This window comes from Moschus berezovskii, chromosome 17 (genome assembly GCF_049115385.1).
Source record: "Moschus berezovskii isolate FMDL1 chromosome 17, NW_MosBer_1.0, whole genome shotgun sequence".
NCBI classification, from domain to species: domain Eukaryota; kingdom Metazoa; phylum Chordata; class Mammalia; order Artiodactyla; family Moschidae; genus Moschus; species Moschus berezovskii.
In genome coordinates this window covers 59,512,999-59,526,089 of record NC_142476.1, presented here as the reverse complement: position 1 = coordinate 59,526,089, position 13,091 = coordinate 59,512,999, and the positions used below count along the sequence as shown (strand labels likewise).

At 43.7% G+C, this 13,091-nt stretch overlaps 1 protein-coding gene across 1 annotated transcript in view; it reads right to left on the bottom strand.

Moving 5' to 3' along the window:
* SPMIP3 (sperm microtubule inner protein 3) overlaps positions 1-2,444 on the bottom strand; it is a 48,513-nt gene extending 46,069 nt beyond the window's left edge. The window contains exon 1 of the mRNA XM_055418840.2: positions 2,319-2,444. The gene's annotated coding sequence lies outside the window, so the exon portion shown is untranslated. The remainder of the gene's footprint in view (positions 1-2,318) is intronic.
* Between the last annotated feature and the right edge of the window lie 10,647 nt (positions 2,445-13,091).

The window sequence follows — 13,091 nt, the reverse complement described above, 5'->3', positions numbered from 1 at the left end:
AGGGTAACTAAACACTTGTGCCACAACCACTGAGCCCATGAGCCGCATCTACTGATGCCCTCACATCTAGAGCCTGTGTTCCACAAGAGAATCCCCTGCAATGAGAAGCCACTGCAGCAAAGAGTAGCCCCTGCTTGCCACAGCTAGAGAAAGTCTACGGGCAGCAGCAAAGGCCCAGAGCAGTCAAAAATAAAATAATAAATAATGATTTTTTGAAAATTGAAGGAAGAATGAGAATCACTAAGCCTCAGGAAGGCAAGCATTAGGACAGGTCTTGGGATCCCATAAGCAGAGGTTCCTGGACCACTGGATACTGAAATTGATATGACAGTGACACAGCCCATCTGTCAGAGGATAGGATCACATAGCCTGTCCAGAGCCACTAGGAAAATAGGACCAGGCAGCCACTCCAACTGCTTTCTATTTACATGATGCTGACAATTTACTGTTATACAAAGCTTACGTAAAAAATGCTTTTACTTGCTTTAATTGACTGTCCCATCAGACCAAGAGATAGGAAAGTCTGCAAAGGATCCCAAAGCAATAGAATGTCTCCTGAGTCATAAAATCATTTTATGCATGCTACAGACTGAATGAATGTGCCACCTGAAAAATGTATATGTAGAAACTGTATTCCCCAGTGTGATGGTATTTGGGGTTGGGGCCTTGAGAGGTAATTAGAGTTCAACTGAGAGAGGGGCCCCTTTGATGAATATTTTGTTGTTCAGTCTCTCAGTTGTATCCAACTCTTCACAACCCCATAGACTGCAGCACACAAGGCTTCCCTGTCCATCACCAACTCCCAGAGCTTGCTCAAACTCACAACCATTCAGTCGTGATGCCATCCAACCATCTTGTCCCCTGTCATCCCCTTTTCCTTCTGCTTTCAATCTTTCCTAGTATCAGGGGCTTTTCTAATGAGTTGACTCTTTGCTTCAGGTGGCCAAAGTATTGGAGTTTCGGCTTCAGCATCAGTCCTTCCAATGAATATTCAGAGTTGATTTCCTTTAGGATTGACTGGTTTGATCTCCTTGCAGTCCAAGAGACTCTCAAGAGTCTTTTCCAACACCCCAGTTCAAAAGCATCAATTCTTCAGTGTTCAGCTTTCTTTATAGTCCAACTCTCACATCCATACATGACTACTGGAAAAACCATAGCTTGGACTATATGGATCTTTGTAGGCAAAGTAATGTCTCTGCTTTTTAATATGCTGTCTAGGTTTGTTTCTTCCAAGGAGCAAGCATCTGTTACTTTCACGGCTGCAGTCACCTCTGCAGTGGTTTTGGAGCCCAAGAAAATAAAATCTCTCACTGTTTCCACTTGATGAACATACTGTCCTCTTAAGAAGATGAAGACAGAGAGAGAAACTCTGCATGTGCATGAAGAAAAAGCCATGTAAAGACATAGTGAGAAGACAAATCAAGAAGAGAGCTTCCCTCAAGGAACAAATCACCCAGCACCTTGATCTTGGATTTTTTTAGCTTCCAGAACTATGAGAAATAAATTTTTATTGCTTTAGCTGTACTGTCACATAGAGAACAGACTTGTGGACACAGCAAAGGAACAAGAGGGTGAGAAAAATTGAGAGCATAGCATTGAGCATATACATTGCTGCTGCTACTGTTAAGTCACTTCAGTCATGTCCGACTCTGTGCGACCCCATAGACGGCAGCCCACCAGGCTCCCCCATCCCTGGGATTCCCCAGGCAGGAACACTGGAGTGGGTTGCCATTTCCTTCTCCAATGTGTGAAAGTGAAAAGTGAAAGTGAAGTCACTCAGTTGTGTCCAACTCTTAGCCACCCTACCGGACTGCAGCCTACCAGGCTCCTCCATCCATGGGATTTTCCAGGCAAGAGTACTGGAGTGGGGTGCCTTTGCCTTCTCCAGCATATACATCACCATGTGTCAAATACATAGCCAGTGAGAATTTGCTGTATGGCGCAGGGAGCTCAATTCAGAGATCTGTGATAAACCAGATGGGTAGGATGGGGTGGGAGGGAGGTTCAAGAGGGAGGGGACATATGTATACCTATGGCTGATTCATGTTGATGTATGGCAGAAACCAACACAAAATTGTAAGGCAGTTATCCTCCTATTAAAAATAAATAAATTGCTAAAAAAGACCAAAAAAAAAAAAAAAAAAGCTGCCCCGTCTGTGGTGCTTTATTATGGCAGTCCGGGCTGACTAAAACAATACATCCTGTTAGTTTGCCTTCCAGCTATAACCCTCTGCTTCCTGATTATTTGAGTCACTGACAGCCCAGTCACCCAAGCCGTAAATCTAAACACCTAACAATCCCGGCCTCTCAGCTCTCACCTCCAGCATCTCACTAAATGATTTCAGTTCTTCCTCTCATTCGTCTTGCTGCGTTGTTCTCACCTCCCCCTGGACTTCAGTGCGCAGAATGGTGACCCGAGTCCATGCGCTGCCTGCCTCCCCACCTCCCATCCCCGCTTCCTTCTTGGTCAACACGACCTCGGTTCTGTTAGTGCTGCAGTGGGCCCAGCCCCAGCAGATGATTCATGACTAACCACAGGCAATGTGACTTTTCTGTCCTTCTTCATGGCTTGGAGTAGTCTTTGACATGGTCTGGCCAGTGGGACACAACAAAGTCTGTCGGGGAGCTGCTGAGCAATATGTTCCTCACTAATCAATGAGACATCTTTTCCCACCCACACCTTCCTGAGGGAGAACACATGTCTGGAGCCCAGCAGCCACTTTGTGGTCAATGAAGGCTGTCTCATAACATCTGTTGGCTCCTGGATCTAGAACACTTGTCCGTCTTTGTCCGCCTGGCTGATTTCTGTTCATTCTTCCTCTAGGGAGCCCTCACCATGCACCTGACCTTGTAGGCACCTGGTCACTATGTACTGTTTACTTGCCTCTCGGCCTCTATATGCCTGATGTTGGCATGTATCTTCTCTCTGTGAGAAGGATAGAGTGAGAAATCTGACCTTTCAAAGCCTTGGATTCAAATTCTCACTGTGCTACTTTACCAGTTCCATTGGTCATCTCTTAATCTCTTTCTTTAGTTTGAAAAGTGGCAATAATCATATTGTGTATATCATAGGATTTTTGTGGAGGATAAAGAGATGCATATAAAATGTGTAGCGTGTACCTAGTGCATGGTAACATCTCATCAGGCATTAATTTCTGTTGATATTTCTGTTCTGGCACCTATACAAAATCACTCACAGGATGGCTGAACTCTGATTCTTAATTCAATTCTGAACTCCTGACTCCAAGTCCGGTGCTCTTTTGAATGGACTGCAGGAAGTTAAAGAAGCAAATGCTTTGCTAATGTCTTGGGCTCAAGTGTGCCTCTGTCGCTGGCTGTGTAGTGACAAGTACATACGCATCCCTCAGTTACATCCAGATGTCACTGGTGGTCTGGCCACTTAGAATCTAGATAAGATTGCCTCAAACCCACAATGTTGTTCCATGAGGAAGTGTAAGACCCTCTCAAGGTTCAGCAGCCCTGGGACCACATGGTGGAAGCCATGCATCTAGGATGATAGAAGGGTAAGTCTGAAGCAGCTCACTCCTTCATGATTTTGGAGCCAGCAAACAACACTTGACTTTGGACTTTGCTTAGGTGAAAGCACACTGGGCTTCTGTCTTTTTTTTTTTTTTTAATTTTGTTTATTCATTTATTTATTTTTGGCTGTGCTGGATCTTTGCTGCTGCATGCGAACTTTCTCTGGTTACAGAGAAGGGGGCTACTCTCTAGTTGCAGTGCACAGGCTTATCGTTGCAGTGGCTTCTCCTGTTGCAGAGCATGAGCTCTAGGGCATGTGGGCTCAGCAGGTGCGGTGCATGAGCTTAGTTGCCCCACAGCGTGTGGAATCTTCCTGGGCCAGGGATTGAACCCATGTCCCCTGTATTGGCAGGTGGATTCTTAACCATTGGACCACCAGGGAAGTTCAAGCTTCTGTCTTTTTAAAGCTCATCTCATCACAGCTAAAGCCACATATGTGCTGAGCAGGACAAGAAACATCTTCCTCAAAGGTAATCTTGTTTTTAAATAGGATTTTCTCACCCCCTCACTCCGCTTCATTCATTCGTTCTTTGAAAAGTGTTAAGTATTATGCACTAATGCTTCCTTCACTTCATACTTAGGAAAGGGCAGGAATTTGAGTACAAACAGAAGGGCAATGGGAAAAAGCTAAATGGTTATTATGACTAACATCCTTTTTTAGTTCCCAAGTCTAGTGTGGCCTGTAGGAAGCAACAATTGACCAATAACACGGTTGTCACAACACAATCAAAATTTACAGTCATGTTTTTAAGAGCTAACAATAACCACGGTAGGATATGAGTATCTGTACTGTTTTCTTGTGGAAACTTGTTTTGTTTCTCTTCCTTTTTTTGCAGCTCCACAGAGTCTAGCAGACGAGTGTAAATATTTCTCCTTGTCTCCTCCGAGGAGGCTTTGAACTCTATGTCTGATGTTTCTGATGTTAATAACTTGGACTTTGGCTCCTTGCTATAGTGTCATTGGAAAGTGGCAAGGTCCTAGAGAGAAGTGCCTCAGATGGGAACCTAGAACATAAACCACAGTCAAAATTAAGTTTATGGAAAAGAAAGAAATGCAAAAAAATTTTTTTGTTTATGTAGATTTTGGAAAAAGAGTCATATTTGCTCTGTAACTTCCATTTGTTGAGAACTTACCACAAGCCTGACAGGTTGTAAAGGACTTTGTAATATTACTTTTTTCTTAATTCTCACAATGATACAAGGTGAGGAACGCAAAATTCATTTTACAGTGGAAGCCAATGAGGCCTGGAAACTGTCAGCAACTCGTCCATAGTTACACAAGCAGTAAAGGTAGTCTTTGAACCCAGGTCCTCGTGACCCCAGCGGTCTGGCTTTGAACCATCATTTTTCTCTGCTCCTATTGAGCATCCTGTGAGCACAGTGGGAAGAGTGGGTCAGAAGACCTGGCTGGGCACTCAGTAGCACCCTGATTTTGGGTGTTTAAACACTCTGGACTTCTGATTTCTCATCTAACAGCATCGTTTCCTTGTGTGCCCAGCAGCAGCAGCAAATCATTGTCCCACAACCCCATCCTTCTGTTTCTGTGATTTCCCATTTTCTCTCATGTGGTGACTGATTAATGTGGAGAAAACCTCTGGGAGGATTTTATTGGGCGATGGATTGGGTGGTTCCATTGGGAGGTTCCTGCAGAAAGAAAAGGAACTGCAGGTAAATTACGATTCCTCTCCCACTCAGGCTCCCTTGGACCACAGCCCTTGTCCTGGAAGTGAGTGACTCAGCACTTGTGATGGGAAACAAGGCTGAAGTTGCCAGAGGAAACCAAACAATTCTTATTTACGGAACTGTCAAAATCCTATCATTGCAATTAAGGAGATAGGCAATTAACTGTGTCTTAATTACAGCAGCTGCCACTTCATCTGAATGCTGTAATTTGCACAGAGAATGGGAGGAGACTTTAAATTAATGTGTGTCTTTAAACAACGAAAAACATTGATGGAGCCTAAAGAAAATTGTCAGCAGTGGTCATGGAGGCCCCTCCTAAAAAGAGGCATTGTTACAAGATATGCTTACAGAACGCTGCAATTTTCTTCTGCCTTTGTTGCCTAATGGCTGTATTCTTAATAAATGCCAGAAAGACATTATTATATCCTATTTTGTCTACAATGCAATTTAGTGATTTCAATAGCAATATCATCTGTGAAATCCTCTGCAAGTGTCATCTTTTCTTTTTTTTTTTTTCTTAACTCAGCTTTAAAACAAAGATTTTAAAATAATGAGTCCAGACTCATGGACAGCGAAACAAGCTTTTTTTTAAATTTAGGATTTTAAAGGGTAGTCAGACTCGCATCTGTACAACTGTTCTCTGAGGTGAGTTTTTACATCACCCCTTACATACGAGGAAACTGAGGCTCAGAGTAGTTAAGAAACTTACTCAGGGTCACAGAGAAAGCTCTGAAGCGCCAAGCCCAGATGTGACTCCAGAGTTTGGTTTTTTCCGAAAGGCCGGTTAACAGCATGAAGTCAAGGTACCACAGAGGGGAACCAGGGAGTGGACAGAGTTGTGGCAAATCTAAGGTGAGTAGCACTTAGAAGTTGCTGGGTGTCAGAGAGCGGGCTGGCAGGTCGGGCCAGACAGCTGCATTTAGAGCTGGGCTTCGGTTACTGGGAGGCCCCAGGGTGGAGGGGTAAGAACATAAAGCTTTCAAGCCAAACTGACTGTGCTTCAACCTCTGTTCCTCCATTTAGAAGCCAGGCGACCTTGGGAAATGTCCTTATTGTGTCTAAGTTTCAGTGACTTCCATGCTCTTCATCTATATTTGGGGACTAGATCAGTTTTGCACAAGTGCTGTGAGAACAGAAAGGGATAATGCAGGTACAGGGAAGCCATCAGCAAATGTTAGCTCATCCCTCCTCTTTCCAGAAGGGATCCCAGCTCAGATCTGGGAGGCATGGGTGGTGGTGGTGATAGGGAGGGTGTTCTGGGCAGTTGCCAGATTAATTAAAAATATCCAGGAGCCTATGGTAAGAACTAGGTCATGTGTTGGGGAGGAAGAGTCTAGGAACAAAACCATGATGCCTGGTCTCCAGGACCAAACCAATGTGGACAGCAAGTACATCAGACTTCACGTTGAGTCTGGCGGTTGAGTTCAAAGCCCTCCTCCTTCAGGTTAGAGTGAATCCTAGGACCTGTGTGACACTAAACGGCTTAGCTTTGGGGGAGGGGGAGATGCTGAGCTGTGGGGGTGGACAGGCTTGCACATCAGAAAACCAGCCGTGTGGCCCTGGGTCCTGTTTTCCTCCAGCCTCAGTTCTTGCAGCAGAGAAACGACAGGTGTGGTAGAGGAGAGCACTGAGTGAGCGGCAGGGCTCCGTGGCTGCAAGCTACCATCTTTGCCAACTTGGCGGGGACAGTCACTTCTCTTGTCTGGTTGAACTTTGACCTCTCTTCCAGAAAGCCAGCATTTTCAATACAATATAGTAATATAGAGATAAAACTACATAACAGTACAGCTGATGCCATAAGTACCTTCACAAGAGGAGTTGAGAGTTATAGACAGGAGTCTCCCTGACCTTGCTGACAATGACCTAACTCTCCACTGCCTTCCCTTGCTTTCTTCCTCACTCCTCTGACCAAGGTCAGCACCCGGGAAAGGAGCTGATGTTTATCATTTGGATCCTAATGTAATCTGAGGTTTGGCTTGCCTCTCGCGGAAGAATGAGCATTTTAGCTTCTCCATTTGTAACCCACATAATTGCAGAGGCATCACTCATCTAACCACCAGTAGAAGTGCTTAGCCAGGAGACCGTGATGCTCTGTCTTAGAGAGCTGCTAGTAGCTTCCCAGAGAGCAGGGCAGAAGACGAAAGAGCACAGGTGGTGGTGGACCAGGGGGCTGCAAGACGGAGGAAGGGTTGGGGGGGATCATCCCAGTGAGCCTTACTGTCTCGATGACTGATATCCTTATTCTCTAGTGGCAGGAGGTTGCCATCATAAGGAAGGCAGATTCTGCATCTTATAAATCTTGTGTATCTAGATTTAGCACAGAAGCAACAAATGTTTACAGGCTCCAGTCAACTGGAATTTACATTTGGCAGACTTTAGGATCTGTGCCCATCATCCTGTCATTCAGCCATATGAAGCCACCTGAAACTCTCCTTTGCCCTCACAGGATCACAGAAAGTAGAGCTCAATGAACCTTGGAGACCATCTGGTTAAGTGAGGCAACTGATTAAGACCATAGTAAGGTTTGTTCATTCATTTGAAACTTCTTACTGGAGCACCTAGTGTGTGCTGGGCACGGTGGTAGTTACCAAGTGTAAAGTGAAAGTGTTAGTCGCTCAGTTATGTCTGACTCTGTGACCTCAGGGACTGTAGCCCACTAGGCTCCTCTGTCCATGGGATTCTCTAGGCAAGAATACTGGAGTCAGTTGCCATTCCCTTCTCCAGGGATCAAACCGAGGTCTCCTGCATTGAGGGCAGATTCTTTACCATCTGAGCCACCAGGGAAGCCCAGTTACCAAGTGTACTACGGTTACAAAATAGGCTGCAGGCAGATCTCGAGAAAATCCTCATTTCTCTTAACCTTGTCTTTACTTTTTCGTAACCCATGGGAGGCCAGCAAGCCCCCTGAGAGTTCTATCTAAGGTGTTTTGTAGAAGTAATTTAATGGGATTCTCAGGACTAGAGGACAAGAGGCAGAGTCAGACGTGACTGCTTAACTAACACTCTTGCTTGCTGTGAGTGAAGAGCTTGGAAAGAGATCAAGAGAAACCTTCTTCTTGGAAATAGATGAAGGTTTGAGAAGAGTTAAAGAATCTGTTAAACAGGGGTCAGGAGACTCAGAACCCTAGGAGCGAGGAGCCGGCAGATGGACAGAAGTGGATGGAAGCCCTCAGGAGCCTACGGAGGGGCTGTGGGTATGGGGGGGCTCCCCGCTCTGCAAGGGGCGACTGCTGCTCAACCCCCCACTACAGCTGCTGTTGTGGGAGGGGGGACCCAGGGAACGCAGGTCTTCCAGAGTTTTCAGAGAAACAGGTTTCTAATGGAATGTTTCCGACTCTCAGTACCCTGAGCAAGCTGAACAAAGCATGTGGTTGAATTTATCGTATTAGCCTTTCATTCTTGTTCTTGCCCCTGTGAGTCTCAAAATTAAAGAAACTACTTACAGGCATCAAAGTAAAACAGATTACCTCTCCTCTTTTTTAATCTCCTTCTTCATATTCTTTGCTTTAACAAAGGTCCCCAAATTAATTATTCACAGAGCTGTAAATGAAAAATTTAATACAGTGGTAGAACTCCAATAGTTGAATCCTTTCCAGGGGGTACACTAGGGGTGCCTTCAACAGCTTAAGATGCGGGGCCTCACATACCAAGGAGAGCCTGCCTTACTGGGACTCTTGTTCCTGTGAACAGTGTTGTCCTTTCCTGCTCTGTTCTCCTCAGGCTCCTGCATCGCCTCTTTGGCAACGAAAGAGTATCCCACGAAGCTCTCTTTTCTTAGACGAGGAAACTTCAGCTTCTTCAGAGCTCTCTCTCTGCCTCTGGAGACTGGCACTCCCAGATGAACCCCCAGGGCTCCCAGGGTTAGGGTGTGGTGGGTTTTCTGGTGCCCCAGGAGAGGTGATCCTGGGGAATAGGTGTAGCCTCATCAGTCAAGCCAAAGAATGGGTCTTGTCCAGGGCATCAAGGATTTTAAACATTCTCCAAGTGGTGCTAGTGGTAAAGAACACCTGCCAATTCAGGAGAAGTAAGAGATGCAGGTTCAATCCCTGGGTCGGGAAGATCCTCTGGAGAAGAGCTTGCAACCCACTTTAGTATTCTTGCCTGGAGAATCCCATGGACAGAGGAGCCTGGTGGGCTATGGTCCATAGGGTCACAAAGAGTCGTACATGACTGAAGTGACTTAGCAGCACTCATTCTTTATTTGTGAAGCTAAGAGTATAATTTTTAAAATAACTTTTAACTGCAGATGTGGAATTTAGGAACACTACTAATTTGGGAATTACTTGCTTATAGTCACTCCTTACAAGATGCAGTGGGTGCTTAGAGAGGACTGCTTCTGTTAACTGACCTGCTTCTATCATTTTAACATCTTTTTTGAGCCCTTCACTGTCTGCTGAATAAGGACCAGACTCCTTCCTCTGACATTCTTGGTCCTCCATCAACCAGCCGCCATCTCATTTAGGCCAGCTCTCCACACTCTAATCTCCCTAGACTATTTGCAGGTACTCCCTGAACACTTCGTAAAGTTTACTTCAGTGCTTTAATTTCTCCAACCTGATATGCCCTTTGCTTCATTGTCCAGTTATTAAATTTCAATTATTTGCTTCTTTAAATGATTATTGTGCATTGGAACTACAAATATAATATGAAAAAGAACTAGACCTTGTCTTACAAAAGTTTTGAATCAAAAAAGGGAAACAGACATAGAAATAAATGAGCTCTAAGCTCTCTCCACCTGGCTAACTCATCCTTTTCCTCAGGGCTCCTATATTCCTGTCCACCGGAAAGCTTTTAATGACCAGTAATGGTTGGGTCATGCACCACAGTTATCATGGTAATTGCCTAATTTCCCCCACCTAAGCTCTAGGCTTCTCAAGAGAGGAGACTTTTTAAATTCATAGGGGCTTTTTCAGTGCTGGGGAGTTTGGTTATTCAGTAGACATTTATTGGACGGAGGAATGAATGAATTTTTAGGCAAGAGGAAGCACACAGTTCTGGGAAAGCAAGTAGAAGGTGCACTCATCCCAGTCATTAAAGCCAGAGAACGTTGTCCAGAGACTGCCTAAATTGAGTTCAGGGGATTAACAAAAGTCAGAACAATCAGTGAAGGACTTTGAGTTTCTGATTCCATATGTAAGGTGCTTGGAAATTGCCACTCACTCCACTGTGGCATCAAGTGAAAAGCTGAACAAATTGAAAACGTGGCTTCTTAGACATGCAAGAGACGTGAAGTCACAGGACTGCTGCCTCCAAAACGGGAAAGACAGAAAGATGAATACAGAGAATCACAACTTACTGGAGCTGAAACTCAGGATCAGAAACTGCATGAGAACCAGTGTTAGGGTAGGAAAACTTAAAACGTTATTGACAAATCACTGAAGGCTCAGTGTGGACAAGTAGCAGAGACAAAAACTTCAGGGGGACCCAATCATAAAGGGGTTCCACATTTTTGTGAAAGTAAAAGAAAGATCCCCTCATGCTTTCAGCAGGGGGATGGGAAAAGGAAACATTTGAAACGCACCAGAGCATTTTGTTCTTCTTAGCAAGGCTGGAGAAACTATTTTACCAGAGTCCAACCTGCTGGGTTATTACTGGAGCCTAAGTGACCTAGAGGAAGGGAAGGACCCTACTCCAGCCCACCCTAGCCATCCTGTCCCACCGGGACTGAGAAGCACTGGTGAAGTTCATAATCCAGCAACACAGGCTCATTGAAACTACTGAGACCAATCATAGGGCTTTAGGCTGCCTTCCCTTGCCCCACACTTCACCACCACATGACTAAAGTCTACTTACAGCAGTTTCTTTGAACTGGTATATCATATCAGATGTCAAGGGAGAAAATGACAAAACATATTAAAAGGCAAAAAACACACTCTGTGGAAACTGAACTAGTATCAGAAACAGACTCAGACATGAGTCTATTAGGGTGGTCAGACCAGGAATTCAAAACAACTATAGTTACAGTGTTAAGGGCTCTAATGGATAAAGTTGAGAGCATTAAACAACAGATAGCTATGTAAGCAGAGAGGTAGAGATTTTGAAAAAGAACCAAAAAGAAATGCTGGAAATCAAAAGCCCTATAACTGAAATGAAGAATGCCTTTGATGGACTTATTAGTAGACTAGATCTGTCTAAAAGAACCTCTGAGCTTGAGGATATAGCAGTAGAAAGCTTCAAGACGAAAAAGCAAAGAGGAAGAAGACTGAAAAAAGCAGAACAGAATATTCAAGAACTGTTGGACAATTGTAAAAGGTAATATATGTGTATTTAGAACATCAGAAGGAGAAGAAGGAAAAGGACAGAAGAAATATTTGCAAACTGATTGAGAAACTTCCCAAATTTATGTCAGATACCAAACCACAGATTCAGAAAGTTCAGAGAACACCATGCAAGATAACTGCCAAAAAAACTACACATAGACATATATTCAAATTACAGAAAATCAAAGATAAAGGGGGAAAAAGTTACAAGATAAAAAGCCGGTGGGGGGTGGGAAACACTTTACCTATAGGGGAACAAAGATAAGAATCACATGCAACTTCTCAAAAATTATGTAAGCAAGAAAAAAATGCAGTAATGTATTTAAAGTATTGAGAGAAAAATTCCAACCTAAAAATATGTACCCTCTAAAATTTTCCTTTAAAAGTGAAGGAGAAGTAAAGAATTTTTTTTCTAACAAACAAAACTGAGAAATTTTTGCCAGTAGGTCTGCCTTGCAAGAAATGTTAAAAAAAGTTCTTTAGAGAGAAGGAAAATTATATAGGTCAGAAACTTGCTGCTGCTGCTGCAAAGCTGCTTTAGTCGTGTCCGACTCTGTGTGACCCCATAGACAGCAGCCCAACAGGCTCCTCTGTCCCTGGGATTCTCCAGGCAAGAACACTGGAGTGGGTTGCCATTTCCTTCTCCAATGCATGAAAGTGAAAAGTGAAAGTGAAGTCGCTCAGTCGTGTCCGACTCTTAGCGACCCCACGGGCTGCAGCCTGCCAGGCTCCTCCGTCCATGGGATTCTCCAGGCAAGAGTACTGGAGTGGGTTGCCATTGCCTTCTCCGATAGGTCAGAAACTTAGACCTACATAAAGAAAGAAAGAGTATTAAAGAAGGAATAAGTGAAGGTAAAATACAAGTATTTACTTTTCTTATTTTTTTATTGATATAACAATATTTTGAACAGTTTGTTCAAAATAATAATAGCAAAAATGTACTCAATTATATATGCCTATATATGCATATATGTTTATGTACATATGCTTGTATGTGCTTATATATAAGTGAAATAAATGGCAGCAATGACACAAGGAATGGAGGAATTAGGATTATGCTGTTATTACCAGGTACTTGCTCTCACCCTGAAGTTATGTAGTGTTATTTGAAAGTAGAGTTGGGATATTTGAAAATGTATATTCAAACTATAGAACAACCACTAAAAAAATTTTTATAAAGAAGTATAACTGAGATGCCAATAAAGAGAGACAATGGAATCTTATAAAATGCCCAGTTTAAACTGCAAAAGGTAGAAAAAAGAGTGAAGGGCAATAACAGGAACAATGAACAAGAGCAACCAATAGAAAAGAGTAAAAATCATGCTAGATATTGATCCAACTATATCCATGGTGGTCTGGTCGCTAAGTTGTGTTCAACTCTTGCAACCCCATGAACTGTAGTCCACCAGGCTCCTCTGTCCATGGGGTTTCCCAGGCAAGAATACTGGAATGGGTTGCCATTTCCTTCTCCAGGGGACCTTCCTTACCCAGGGGCCGAACCCATGTCTGTGCTATTGCACGTGGGTTCTTCACCAACTGAGCCACCAGAGAAAGCTATATCCAAAATCACTTTTAATATCTTTAGTTTAAATACCCAAATGAAAGACAG